Source organism: Ambystoma mexicanum, chromosome 13, assembly GCF_040938575.1.
Source record: "Ambystoma mexicanum isolate Mex_15411 chromosome 13, UKY_AmexF1_1, whole genome shotgun sequence".
Lineage (NCBI taxonomy): Eukaryota > Metazoa > Chordata > Amphibia > Caudata > Ambystomatidae > Ambystoma > Ambystoma mexicanum.
In genome coordinates this window covers 631,651,290-631,662,034 of record NC_090938.1, presented here as the reverse complement: position 1 = coordinate 631,662,034, position 10,745 = coordinate 631,651,290, and the positions used below count along the sequence as shown (strand labels likewise).

At 54.1% G+C, this 10,745-nt stretch overlaps 2 non-coding genes across 2 annotated transcripts; both read right to left on the bottom strand.

Annotated features, from left to right (window-relative positions):
• Positions 1-501: 501 nt before the first annotated feature.
• Positions 502-587, bottom strand: TRNASTOP-UCA (transfer RNA opal suppressor (anticodon UCA)). The gene has a single exon. It is a non-coding gene; the product is annotated as a tRNA-Sec (tRNA).
• A 2,398-nt stretch (positions 588-2,985) lies between these two features.
• TRNASTOP-UCA (transfer RNA opal suppressor (anticodon UCA)) lies at positions 2,986-3,072 on the bottom strand. Its single transcript has one exon. It is a non-coding gene; the product is annotated as a tRNA-Sec (tRNA).
• Between the last annotated feature and the right edge of the window lie 7,673 nt (positions 3,073-10,745).

Sequence of the window (10,745 nt, the reverse complement as noted above, 5' to 3'; positions counted from 1 at the left end):
GGTGGTCTGTGGTGAGATGGCTTAGGCTAGCTAGCAGGGCTAGCAATGCTGACTTTTAGAGGGGAGATGATGAATGGTAGTCTATAGTGAGGTGGCTTAGGCTAGCTAGCAGGGCTAGCAACGCTGACTTTGAGGGTGGAGATGATGAATGGTGGTCTATAGTGAGCCCATGCAGTATCATCAGACATTGTTTGTGCAGGCAAAAACTGTGTATTCCCAGGAGGAGTAAGGGGTTGTGACCACATAGGTTATATCAAAGTGGGCCTGGTTATTTGCATCGTCAAAAAAGGTTAAAAGTGAAATCACATTGCTAATCCCCTGAAAAGGTGCTGCCTTCCTGTGCATCATCAGAAGAACTGCTGGCACCGCATGCTGTTAATCACTAGAGATGGGTATTTATGATTGGTACAATTCTTTTTTCTGTGATATAAATCCAGGCACTAAATGATTACCATGGACCCAAGATAAAAATGCTGATCACAGGAAAAAGAAACACATATCCGCCCAGAAGGTGGAATTGAACCACTCTGTCCTAAACAGCTACAGGTTTGAAGCCTGCACCCCAGACCACTGAGGCTCATCCGGGCAGTGGTGGAGCAGAACAACACCATATATATGTCACCTGTAAACAGTATCACTAACTAATAGAGTGGGAAAGAAGCCTTTTGAACTGAATTAAACTGAGTTTCTGCTTCAGGTTTAGGACACCATTATTGATAACCTTAACTGTCCTGCTTTGATAGAAACAAATCAAGGAAAACGACGCCACTACTTGTATGTAAATCACTGCATGGACTTCTGGGTAACTTGGAAGGAGCTGCTGCTTCCTTGTATAATGTGGTCAAAGTACAGGCAATATGTTCTTCACATGTGGCGATGCTGGCAGCGCCTTGAAATCCCTGATGCTGATCCGTGGAATTATCTATGAACTGATTTATGTTTAGTATTAGTAGAGCACAGAGTTCACCACCAGGGTGGCCTCTTGGCACTTTGTGTGTATTGTACATAATGCATTTACAGGAATTATAACGTGTACACCTATCTGGGGAGCAGTAGAGGCTGTACAAGGGTGGGGGAGGTTGACAATCGCATGATCATTAGAGGAGGGGGAGCAGACTAGAGAAATCAGGGGAGCAGGGCTGGGGCTCCCCATTCAGTGGCAGCTATCTGCTGTTTTTGCTCTTTAAGCGCACACGCATCACGTTCTCCTCACTGTTTTTTTCAGCATTTTTAACTAGAAATGTTGAGCACAGGGTAATAATAATTTCTTCTTTGTATCGCTCTTTAGCCAAAAGCGCTTTACAGAGATCAAGTTTATAAAACGATTTTTGCCCAATCGAAATTTGTGTTCATTTTATCGACCTCGGAATGATGAGAGGCGGAGCTGACCTTCCAGGGATTCACAGCAGCTTCCTGCAAATTGCAGCAGCGAGCGCTCAACCTGCTGAGCTATCTCACCAGCTGCCCAGTACATGGGGAACGGTAGTGATATTACCGCTAAAACACTAGAGGTGGTGGAAGGAAGAATGAGAGGCAAGTGGGCAATGTGAGGCAAGGCTGTGAATATACATTATCCCGTTAGATTCCACACACACCCAGCTGAGTGTCCTCGAGCCACCGCTGTGGGTGCTGCTGGGGTGGAAGGGTGAACACCTGCTGGAGATCTTCAGTAGAGTGCAGAACTGCATTGAGGAGGTGCAGGAAGTCAAATGCTCTCAGGGTAAAGGGGTTCCTTCCACTTGAGAGCAAAGCAAAGGGCCTACATCTGGAAGCCGTGCAAGGCGATACTGGAGTTTTGAGGCAATGCTGACTTTGAGAGCGGGAGATGATGAATGGCCGTCTATGGTGAGGTGGCTTAGGCTAGCTAGCAGGACTAGCAATGCTGACCTTGAGAGGGGAGGTGATGAATGGTGTTCTGTGGTGAGGCGAGGCGCTTAGGCTAGCTTGCAGGGCTAGCAATGCTGACTTTGAGAGGGGAGGTGATGAATGGTGGTCTGTGGTGAGGTGGCTTACGCTAGCTAGCAGGGCTAGCAATGTTGACCTTGAGAGGGGAGGTGATGAATGGTGGTCTGTGGTGAGGCACTTAGGCTAGCTAGCAGGGCTGGCAATGCTGATTTTGAGAGGGGAGGTGATGAATGGTGGTCTGTGGTGAGGTGGCTTAGGCTAGCTAGCAGGGCTAGCAATGCTGACTTTGAGCGTTGAGATGATGAATGGTGGTCTATGGTGAGGTGGGCTGCTGACTATGAGAGGGGAGATGATGAATGGTGGTCTATGGTGAGATGGCTTAGGCTAGCTAGCAGGGCTAGCACTGCTGATTTGAGCGTGGAGATGATGCATGGTGGTCTATGGTGAGATGGCTTAGGCTAGCTAGCAGGGCTAGCACTGCTGATTTGAGCGTGGAGATGATGCATGGTGGTCTATGGTGAGGTGGCTTAGGCTAGCTAGCAGGGCTAGCAATTCTGACTTTCAGAGGGGAGATGATGAATGGTGGCCTATGGTGAGGTGGCTTAGGCTAGCTGGCAGGGCTAGCAATGCTGACTTTGAGGTTGGAGATGATGAATGGTGGTCTATGGTGAGATGGCTTAGGTTAGTTAGCAGGGCTAGCAATGCTGACTTTGAGGGTGGAGATGATGAATGGTGGTCTATGGTGAGCCCATGCAGTATCAGCAGACATTGTGCAGGCAAAAACAATGTATTCCCAGGAGGAGTAAGGGGTGTGACCACATAGGTTATATCAAAGGGGGCCTGGTTATTTGCATCGTCAAAAAGGTTAAAAGTGAAATCACATTCCTAATCCCCCGAAAAGGTGCTGCCTTCCTGTGCATCATCAGAAGAACTGCTGGCACCGCATGCTGTTAATCACTAGAGATGGGTATTTATGATTGGTACAATTCTTTTTTCTGTGATATAAATCCAGGCACTAAATGATTACTATAGACTCAATAAGATAAAAAATACACATCATAGGAAACAGAGAAACATATCCGCCCAGAAGGTGGAATTGAACCACTCTGTTGCTAAACAGCTACAGGTTTGAAGCCTGCACCCCAGACCACTGAGGGTCATCCGGGCAGTGGCGAAGAGAACAGCACCATATATATGTCACCTGCAAACAGTATCTCTCACTAATAGAGTCGGAAAGAAGCAGTTTGAACTGAATTAAACCGAGTTTCTGCTTCAGGCCAGGGGACATCCATTATTGATAACCTTAACTGTCCTGCCTTGAGAGAAAAAAAATCAAGGAAAACGACGCCACTACTTGTATGTAAATCACTGCATGGACTTCTGGGTAACTTGGAAGGAGCTGAGGCTTCCTTGTATAATGTGGTCAAAGTACAGGCAATACGTTCTTCACATGTGGCGATGCTGGCAGCGCTTTGAAATCCCTGAGCTTTTCCGTGGAATTATCTATCAACTGATTTATTTTTAGTATTAGTAGAGCGCAGAGTTCACCACCAGGGTGGCCTCTTGGCACTTTGAGTGTATTGTACATAATGCATTTACAGGAATTATAACGTGTACACCTATCTGGGGAGCAGTAGAGGCTGTACGAGGGTGGGGGATGTTGACCATCGCATGAACATTAGAGGAGGGGGAGCAGACTAGAGAAATCAGGGGAGTGTGGCGTTGCCCCGTGAGGGGATACGCACGCGGCGGCGTGACGTTGCACGTCGCCGCGTGCGCCTTAAATAAACGGGGCGTTCCCGGCCGCGTCAGAGCGACCGGGGAGCCCGAAGCGTGCAGACGTGTCCGAGTCGAGTCTGTGTGCGGATGGGCTCGCGAGCACGCAGTGGGGGCACCCAGAGACCCCCAACAGTGGCGACGAGTGTCGGATGCCCGGGCCCGGCGGTGAGCGCGATCCCGGACAATTTTTCTTATTACGAGTGAAACATCCGCGGATGTTTCACATCACGCCGAGGCCGCGGACCACACGCGGCTGGCGGCCATCTTGCCCACGAGGTGGAGGATCTTCCAACAGCTCCGGTTTGGAGCAGGAAGGCCATCCAAGCCTAATTTTTGGACTTACTGGCTGCGGGCAGTACAACCCGCAGGCCCATGCCAGAATTTTGACATTTTGGCAAATTTTCAGGCGCTGACGTCGTGTTGTAGCTGGAAGATGGACTGAGGTGGCTGGGCCTTCTCAGCCCATTCCTTTAAAAGCTCAATTTTTGGAAACATTCATCCACGGATCCTCTTCAGGACCCTCTTCAACCCCTTCATCATCATTACGTGGGGGATGACGCTCCAGTTTCTGCGGCCCACGTGGACACAAGGCGCCTCGAGGTACTATCCTTCAACCCTTTCATCATCACGTGGGTGGTGGCAGTGTGGGGAAAGGTGCAAGTTGCGGCCCTTAGGAGTGGAACAAGGGTGCCTGTGCGCTTGCGCCTATGAGTGATCCTGGTGCCCTGGAGGGTGCGACTGCCACGGCCTCGGAGGATTCGCAGGATGAAGGCCTAGTAGACCTGTTCCAGCAGAACCCCCCACAGCAAATCCCGCGTCCGACGACGTCTGGACTGCCTGCGCAACCGGTGGGTGCCGCTCCCCCTCCGATCCAACCACCACCCCTGGCCATGGCCCAAGCCAGGGCGCAAGCGGCCCTACAGCCGATTCCCGAGTTTGATGCTACGGGCCCCCCCTCCAGCCTGGGGCCCCGATGGAGGAGATGGATTGGACGGCTGGACATGTACTTTCGGGCCGCCCAGGTCACGGACAATGACAGCAAGGTGGCCACGATGCTGTACTCCGCAGGAGCGACCGTGCAGGAGATCTTTGAATCATTAACTCCAACGGACAACTCCTATGATCAAGCCAAAGCCGCCCTCCTCGCGCACTTCGTCCCCCTTGCCAACGTGGACTTTGAAAGGTTCGTCATGCTGTCGGCCAAACAGAAGGAAGAGGAGACGCTTGACACCTTCTATGGCCGCCTGCGCCGCCTGTCACAAGGGTGTGCGTGGGGGGATGCGGAGGACATGATAAGGACCATGTTGATCCAGGCATGCTCATCAGGCAAGCTGAGGCGACAAGTCCTAAGAGAGCCCGGACTCACTCTGCCCAGGATCCTGGAGCTCGGGAGATGCCATGAGGTGGCGGAGGCTCGAGCCAATAAAATGGAGGCCGGATCCCACGCTGCGAGACCGGAGGAGGTGTGCGCCGTCTGGCGGGGCGGCAGAGGAGTGCGTAAACCCGGCATACCTCCCAGAGACAGAGCGGGGAAGCCGGTAGAGTCGTGCCAGAAGTGCGGATATGACCTCCCCCACTCATCGGAGTGCATGGCAAAAGGAAAGATTTGCGGACGCTGTGGTGTGCCTGACCACTTCTCGAGGGTGTGCAGGGCGACTCTGCCTGTACTTATTCCGAGAGGACAACCCCGTCTGTGGGCCCCGCGGCAATACCGCCCGCCGAATGTAGCTCAGGTGGAACAAGTGGAACCAGAGGAGGCGCTGGCGGAAGAAGTGGAGGAGGAGGATGAGGAGAACATCTTCTTCGTCTCCAGCATGGAGGTCCTCAAGGGAAGGAGCAGAAGACAGCCGAGATGTATCGTGGAGGTAAACTGCTCGCCGGTCCCAGTGCTAGTCGACACGGGAGCCTCTGTCAATGTCATGGCGAGAGGACATTACGCTGCGCTCAACCCAACCCCGAGGCTGGCGACGCCAAGAGCCCGCATCTTCGCATTTGGTGGGCGGGAGCCCCTGCCACTCGACGGGGCGTTCGTCGCCAAGGTGGAACACGAAGGGTCGAAGATCAGGGCCCGCTTCTATGTGACCCCGGTGAGCAGCAACACCCTGCTCAGCTGTGCGGCAGCGGAGGCCCTTGGCATAGTCAGCTTCGCCTATTCAGTTTACTTGGAGGACATCAACGACCTGCTGGACAAGTATGCTGACATCTTCAAAGGGATCGGGAGGATGAACGGCGACCCCGTGAGGCTCCACATTGACGAGTCGGTACAGCCCATAGCCCTGAAGCACAGGCGAATTCCATTTCATCTAAGGGACCAGGTGGACAGGGAACTCGATAACCTGGTGAACCTGGACGTAATTGAAAAGGTGGAGGGCCCCACACCATGGGTATCCCCCATTGTTGTAGCGAGGAAACCCAAACAACCGGACTCCGTCCGAATCTGTGTGGACATGCGATTGCCCAACAAGGCCATCAGGAGAGAACGACACCTGACCCCGACGATCGATGACATCATTGCTGAAGTGCAAGGGGCCCGGTTCTTCTCGAAGTTGGACTTACGAGCTGGGTATCACCAAGTTGTCCTCCACCCAGAGTCCCGTTATATAACGACTTTCACCACCCACAGGGGACTCTATAGATACAAGCGTCTGAGCTTCGGAGTGTCGTCTGCAGCCGAGTTTTTTCAGAACTTAATCCGAGGCGCCCTCGCGGACCTGGAGGGCGTCCTGAACATTAGCGACGACATTCTGGTCTTTGCGAGGACCGAACCAGACCACTTGAAACGCCTAGCCAAGACCCTCGAGAGGCTGCAGTCGCTGGGGCTCACCCTCCACAAGGACAAGTGTGAGTTCCTCCGCCCGACCATTGAGTTTTTTGGTTTCATCTTCAAGGAGGGCGGGGTATCTCCTGACCCCAAGAAGGTCCAAGACATCAAGACGGCACGCCCCCCTGAGTCCGCATCAGAGGTGCGGAGCTTCCTGGGAATGGTGACGTACTGTGGGCGCTTCATCAAGAATCTCGCCTCGAGGTCGGAACCTCTGAGGGCCCTAACGAAAAAGGATACCATCTGGCAGTGGGGCCCGTTAGAACAGTCGGCATTCGAGGACATCAAGGGTGCCCTGACAGCAGATGACACCGTGGCTTTCTTTGACCCCGCCCTGGAGTCGGAGATTGTTGTGGACGCCAGCCCGTTTGGCCTCGGGGCGGTCCTCACCCAGGTGGGCAGAGATGGGGGAATAAGGCCCGTGGCATATGCGAGCAAAGCCCTCTCCGAGACCGAGCAGAGGTACTCACAGATTGAACGGGAGGCCCTGGCGGTTCTGTGGGGCTGCCGGCATTTTCGGCTCTATGTACTGGGGAGACCCGTGACAGTGGTAACAGACCACAAACCACTGATTCCGATCATGGCCGGATCCTCCTCCAAACCACCAGCCAGGATCGAGCGATGGATGCTGGCCCTCCTGGAATATGGCGTCACCTTAATCTACAGGCCGGGGGCCAATAATGCGGCTGACTACCTGTCCAGGCATCCGGTGGGCAGGGGCGGACCCGCACAAGAGTCGTGTGCAGAGGAAGCCGATGATCATGTCAGCATGGTGGTCGAGAGCGCCACCCCCAATGCAATGCCGCTACCCGAGCTGGAGAGCGCGGCAGCCAATGATGAATGCTTCCGCATCCTGAGGAGCTCGATGCAGTCGGGGTCCTGGAAGGCCGTGCTGGAGTTGGTGGCAGGGCGCACTCAAGAAGCCAAGGTGACCCTCGAGCAACTTTGGAAGGTGAAGGATGAACTGTCCTTCACGGAGTCGGGCCTGCTGCTGAGGGGTGATCGCCTGGTGGTGCCGGGCTCCAAGGTCCACGAAGTTATCAACCTGGCACACCAGGGACACCAAGGGGCCGCCAAAACGAAGGCGAGGCTGAGGCTGAAGGTGTGGTTCCCCGAGCTGGAGAGGAAAGTGGACGACTTTGTAGCGGCCTGCGTATGGTGCCAGGCGGCTTCCCCAGTACAGCGGGAGCCCGAAATTGAAGTAATGCCACGGGGGACCCGCCCGTGGGAGGTCGTACATGCGGACTTCGGATCCACGGCCGTGGGTACTCACTTCCTAGCCATCGTCGATGAGTACTCGCGATACCCGGAGGTGGAATTCGTCGAGTCGGTGGCGTTTGAGCACGTGGTGGGCGCTGTGGAGAAAATCTTTGCCACCCATGGGTTCCCCGTGACCCTGTGCTCGGACAATGGATCCCCATTCCAAAGCGCGAGGTTCTCGGAGTTCCTCGAGAGCTGTGGAGTGGCCCACCGGAAGGTGTCCCCGTTGTGGCCCCGCGCGAACGGGGATGCAGAGAGGCTGATGAGGACATTAAACAAGACGTTCCGGATAGCCCAGGGGCAAGACCAGCCTCTCCAGCGGGCGCTATACCAGTTCCTAAGAGTGTACCGCACCACCCCACACGCCTCGACCGGGGTGGCCCCGGCTGAGGCTCTATTCCGTAGGTGCCCCCGAGGTCTCCTCCCGGAGGTGCAGGAAAAGGTACCCGGCGTAATAGACGACCAACGGGTGGAAGCGGAGCGACAGGCAAGGACACATCAGGAAAACCTACGGCGGGGTCTTCGTCCGCAGCGGCTGGAACCGGGCGACGAAGTGCTGATTAGGAATCGGCATCCCCATGGGAAACTCTCGCTTCCATATGAACCCGAGCCGCTGGACGTAGTGGCAGTGAAGGGATCGATGGTAACGGCCTCGGACGGGAAGTCGGCCGTCACCCGAAATGTGAGTTTCTTCAAGAAACTGGGGGACTCTCGGACTGATCTCCCGCCTGACCCGGATGAGACTGTCCCCCCGGATGAAGATACCCCCCGGGGGGAATTCTTGGGGTCACCAGAACGAGACACTGGAGCGGCGGGGAGTCCGGCGGCTGAGGTAGGTGGGAGGTACCCCCAGAGGGCTGGGCGAGGGAGACCTGCCTACCTCGGAGACTACGTGCTGGGGCCGATTGACTGTGTTCCGGAGTGAAGGGGATCTGGGAGGCTGATAATAAAAGGGGGCATGGGTTTTGTAAGTTCACAAATGACATTGTGTGCAGTGATATGGTTGACGTGTCTGTTTGTTATTGTTCCTCCCGGAAAAAGGAGGAGTGTGGCGTTGCCCCGTGAGGGGATACGCACGCGGCGGCGTGACGTTGCACGTCGCCGCGTGCGCCTTAAATAAACGGGGCGTTCCCGGCCGCGTCAGAGCGACCGGGGAGCCCGAAGCGTGCAGACGTGTCCGAGTCGAGTCTGTGTGCGGATGGGCTCGCGAGCACGCAGTGGGGGCACCCAGAGACCCCCAACAGGGAGCAGGGCTGGGGCTCCCCATTCAGTTGCAGCTATCTGCTCGTTTTGCGCTTTAAGTGCACACGCATCACGTTCTCCTCACTGTTTTTTTCCTGCATTTTTAACTAGAAATGGTGAGCACAGTGTAACAATAATGTCTTCTTTGTGTCGCTCTTTAGCCAAAAGCGCTTTACAGAGATCAAGTTTATAAAATTATTTTTGCCCAATCGAAACTCGTGTTCATTTTATCGACCTCGGAATGATGAGAGGCGGAGCTGATCTTGCTGAGATTCACACCAGCTACCTGCAAATTGCAGCAGCGAGCACTCAACCTGCTGAGCTATTTTACGTTCTGCCCAGTACATGGGGAACGGTAGTTATATTGCCGCTAAAACACTAGAGGTGGTGGAAGGAAGAATGAGAGACGAGTGGGCAATGTGGGGCAAGGCTGTGAATATACATCATCCCGTTAGATTCCACACACACCCGGCTGAGTGTCCTCGAGCCACCGCTGTGGGTGCTGCTGGGGGTGGAAGGGTGAACACCTGCTGGGGATCTTCAGTAGAGTGCAGAGCTGCATTGAGGAGGTGCAGGAAGTCAAATGCCATCAGGGTAAAGGGGTTCCTTCCACTTGAGAACAAAGCAAAGGGCTTACATCTGGAAGTGGTGCAAGGCGATGCTGGAGTTTTGAGGGACTGCTGACTTTGAGAGGTTAGATGATGAATGGTGGTCTGTGGTGAGGTGGCTTAGGCTAGCTAGCAGGGCTAGCCATGCTGACTTTGAGAGGGGAGATGATGAATGGTGGTCTATGGTGAGGTGGCTTAGGCTAGCGAGCAGTGCTAGCAATGCTAACCTTGAGAGGGGGAGGTGATGAATGGTGTTCTGTGGTGAGGTGCTTAGACTAATTAGCAGGGCTAGCAATGCTGACAATGAGAGGGGATCTGATGAATGGTGGTCTGTGTGATAGGTGGCTTAGGCTAGTTAGCAGGACTAGCAATGCTGACTTTGAGAGGGGAGATGATGAATGGTGGTCTGTGGTCAGATGGCTTACGCTAGCTAGCAGGGCTGGCAATGCTGACTTTGAGGGTGCAGATGATGAAGGGTGGTCTATGGTGAGGTGGCTTAGGCTAGCTAGCAGGGCTAGCAATGCTGACTTTGAGATGGTAGATGATGAATAGTGGTCTATGGTGGGGCTGCTTAGGCTAGCTAGCAGGGCTAGCAATGCTAACTTTGAGAGAAGAGATGATGAATGGTGGTCTATGGCGAGGCTGCTTAGGCTTGCTAGCAGGGGTAGCAATGCTTTGGGAGGGGAGATGATGAATGGTGGTCTATGGTGAGATGGCTTAGGCTAGCTAGCAGGGCTAGCAATGCTGACTTTGAGAGGGGATCTGATGAATGGTGGTCTATGGTGAGGTGGCTTAGGCTAGCTAGCAGGGCTAGCAATGCTGACTTTGAGAGGGGAGATGATGAATGGTGGTCTACGGTGAGATGGATTATGCTAGCTAGCAGGGCTAGCAATGCTGACTTTGAGGCTGGAGATGATGAATGGTGGTCTGTGGTGAGGTGGCTTAGGCTATCTAGCAGGGCTAGCATTGCTGACTTTGAGAGGGGAGGTGATGAATGGTGGTCTGTGGTGAGGTGGCTTAGGCTAGCTAGCAGGGCTAGCAATGCTGACTTTGAGAGGGGAGATGATGAATGGTGATCTATGGTGAGGTGGCTTAGGCTAGCTAGCAGGGCTACCAATGCTGACTTTGAG